Raw genomic sequence first — 4,022 nt, 5'->3', positions numbered from 1 at the left:
TTGTCTTAGAGTAACCCCCAAAAACCATTTTTATGATTTTGTCATAAACCAATTTCGCATGAAAATTTCCGGTTTTCATTAATATATTTTTGTTTTTTCCGGCGCTCTTGAAAACTACTGGAATATATAGGACTTTTACTTCCCCAATGCACCAACTAGATTCACTTTCCCAACGAACAAGACACAAAAAAAAATGTTGATAGTCAAATCATCAATTTTGGTCCGCTAGTTTAAACTATGGTCCTCCAAGTTTATTAAAATATGCATTAATACTTTAAATTGAAATAATTAGTATAGATTTAATTGACAAGAGCTAAATAATTTTTTCTTATAACTAACTTTTATAACTTGATATTAGAACCATAAGTTCTCTATATTGGTAGGTATCGCATGCAAAGTATGAATTTAGCAGTTGAAATTCTTTAAGAATTATTTAATAACCGTGATTTAAAATAAACTATTTGCATGATGATTAGATAAATAGTCAATCTCAATATAAGTTTGTTGTATGTACCTAACTTGGGCATAATTTTAATCTGAGTTAATTACAGATTTCCAATATTATTATAACAAGAATCAAATACCATTAGGTGGGTATTACCTTAGCCACCTAATAAAAAATCCAAATTAATGCTATTTTAAGAAAAGTATGATAGGAAAAGTACAAAATAAAATGTAAATGACCAAAACTAAAAAATATAAAGGGTTATGAATTTCAACCCCTAAATTTATACTTAGCATGCGATACCTACCAATATAAGGAACCTATATGGTTCAAATTTCAAATTTATCCCACTACGAGAAGAGCGCCCCAAAACATTGCACTTTTTTCATTACACAGTTTTGTTTAACCCCCATACGTACCTAAGACATTATTAATATCATTATATCAACAATCAAAGAGGTACCATTTACCAATTTCCTATTATTACTTTAGCCACCGCCCACCTAATAAAGAATCCAAATTTATGATATTGAAAGAAAAGTAACTGAAGTAATTAATTACGATTACCTATGATAACAAACTAAAATAATAAACCAGACAATAAATAAAAACGGTTTATATCACTAGAAAAAAACGGTTAATATCACTTTCATAGATGAAAAATATAATATCAATTTGGCTTGGAATAAACAACAAATAACATTTATCACTGGCCGCCGAATTTAAAAATATTTTAATTTTCAATATATTATATTATTATATTATTATAATATACAAAATACAAATATAATTTCACAACTGAGCAAGGCCGTATCTGAGGGTGGTACAGGGGATATGGATCCCCCCGAAATTTTTTCAATATGTCTTATTTTAAACCAAATATTGAAACATAAATTCAATAAAATTACAATATACATGTTTTGGACATTCTACACCCTACATCTCAACTTCTTGAACTTAAATAAACAATCTTACATATAACGATTCATTATTTGAATAATTAACAATGGAAATAAATTATTATATTATTAAAAAATGATTAATAAATAATAATAATTTAATATTTATTAAATATTAAATTATTATTGTTCCTTATGTTCAATGTCGTTAAAATTGAAATATTTATCTCGTATAAATATTGCTGAAGTTATATTGTGAAATTCAAAACAAATTACTACCTATCATACCAATATAATGCATATTTAATATACACATACAATTAATACTAATAACTGAATTGTTGTATCCAAGCAGATTTATTTTTAAGTACATACTGTGATCTATATTTATTTGGTATAATCATATACAATCGGAAATTTTTTTTAAACTTAATTGAGTTTTATATTGTACCAAAGTATTGTGTATTATTTATAACATATTAAGATATCAATTGTGTAAATTGCGGTATTGTTAGTCTCTAGCATTCAACAACAAAAAACTTCTTTTTTTCTAATAATAATAGTAATAACTAATTAAATTACATTTAACTATTATAATAATAATGTATATTACATTTAATATTTTATAAGATTTTTACGTAACAGCTGTAAAATAAAACAGCATTTATATAAGTTTTTAAACTTTATAATGTATTAAACAATGCATATTTAGCACAAAACAGTTTACATACGTATTAGTCACTAAACATTATAAAAGTAAAGAACAAAATTTTAAAAAATTTCAGAATCTGTGGAACACCATTGATATAGGCTATTATGGTTTAAGTGTTAAACTTTGTCATTATTATTATTATATTTAAATTTAAACTATTTATTGTAAATCTGTATATTAAATATTATAATTATGTATATTTTACACTGTATGTCTGTACCATACTGAATATTTAAAATTAAATTGAAATTATATTCCGTTAGGTATATAAAGTTTATTATTATTATTAATATCAATATATTATTTGTTTTAGAAATGTTGAAATGCAAAGTTCTTTGAATAATTTTGAATTGGAATATTCAAATTGTACCAATTAGTAATTTAGTTATTTGCTGTATTAATCATAAGTTAAATATAAAATCTTATTCAATTATATTTAATACAATTATTAGATAGAAAATACATTTATTAGGGTCTTACTAATGTTTATCATAAAGTTATTTTGAATGTCCAAAAATTAATGAATCCAATTTCCATAACTCATATCTAACTACATTTCTGAAGTCTGAACTAGGTATATGTTGCCACTTTCCAATTCACATATATACATCCAAGTCTATGAAGATCTGCACTATTAAAATTAGCTACCTACTTCTTCACAATTGGACAATGGTAGTATGGTATAGTCTACAAAATAAAAAAATGCATTTATTAGGGTTTTACTAATGTTTATCATAAAGTTACTTTGAATGTCCAAAAATTAATGAATCCAATTTCCATAACTCATGTCTAACTACATTTCTGAAGTCTGAACTAGGTATATGTTGCCACTTTCCAATTCACATATATACATCCAAGTCTATGAAGATCTGCACTATTAAAATTAGCTACCTACTTCTTCACAATTGGACAATGGTAGTATGGTATAGTCTACAAAATAAAAAAATGCATTTATTAGGGTTTTACTAATGTTTATCATAAAGTTACTTTGAATGTCCAAAAATTAATGAATCCAATTTCCATAACTCATGTCTAACTACATTTCTGAAGTCTGAACTAGGTATATGTTGCCACTTTCCAATTCACATTTACACACCCTGGTCTTCAAAGATCTGCACTATTAAAATTGGCTACCTACCTACTTCTTCACAGTTGGACAATGGTAGTATAGTATATCCTACAAAATAAAAAAAACACAATATAGATAATAATATTAAGATTTAAAAACAATTTAAAAGAACAATACAATACTTTAAAACCAAGAGAAGCATGATTAATTTTTAATACTTCAACTAAAAAAGAAAAATGTCTAAAGCGCCCTTCCTCCTTTTTCATACGGACTGAGGACCGTCAATGGTGGAGTTAACACTAAGATTTGTAATTGTTAATAAATATGATTAACTCAAGATAAGCTAAGTTAAGTGAACACAAGATTGTTTTAAGTCAAAAGTTGATTGTAAACGTTTACAAAGGTACAACTTAACTTAACTTAATTTAAATTTATAGTATTTTTATAAACAATAATTTGTTTCTTACAATCTTAACAATAATTTAATGTTTCATTCCTCGCAATCAAAATTCATTTCAAAAATGATAAAAATATTATTAAAATTAATTATTATTCAGTTGTGTAATTTCATTTATCAGAAACTGGTAATGACAAAATATATGTATGAACTGAAGAAAACATAATTGAGTAGTCCATGTTATACATTAATATCCTATTTAATCTGGAACTCGAAACCCTCTTTTTCTGACTATAAGAAACAAAAAAAATACATTTAATTGTAATTCTTGTAAACATATATTTTTAAGTAACTGTAACATAACTAAGTGTTATTTATTTATTATGATAACGCTTTGGAGGGGTAAACAGTTAGTTAACTAACATAATCAACATATGTGTGTAGTTATGTTGTATAATGTATTATGTGCCCAGGTTGAGGTAATTCTGATCTATATAATA

The 4,022-nt window shown here is 25.0% G+C and overlaps 1 long non-coding RNA gene across 1 annotated transcript; it reads right to left on the bottom strand.

Annotated features, from left to right (window-relative positions):
• Positions 1-2,525: 2,525 nt before the first annotated feature.
• Positions 2,526-3,525, bottom strand: LOC107884880. Its single transcript, XR_001680205.2, has 4 exons — positions 3,308-3,525; positions 3,044-3,233; positions 2,801-2,986; positions 2,526-2,743 (listed from the first exon to the last, which is right to left on the bottom strand). It is a non-coding gene; the product is annotated as an uncharacterized LOC107884880 (long non-coding RNA).
• Between the last annotated feature and the right edge of the window lie 497 nt (positions 3,526-4,022).

Source organism: Acyrthosiphon pisum, chromosome X (genome assembly GCF_005508785.2).
Source record: "Acyrthosiphon pisum isolate AL4f chromosome X, pea_aphid_22Mar2018_4r6ur, whole genome shotgun sequence".
Taxonomy (NCBI): Eukaryota; Metazoa; Arthropoda; class Insecta; order Hemiptera; family Aphididae; genus Acyrthosiphon; species Acyrthosiphon pisum.
Note: the sequence above shows the minus strand (reverse complement) of the source record. Positions and strands in the feature narration are given on the sequence as shown.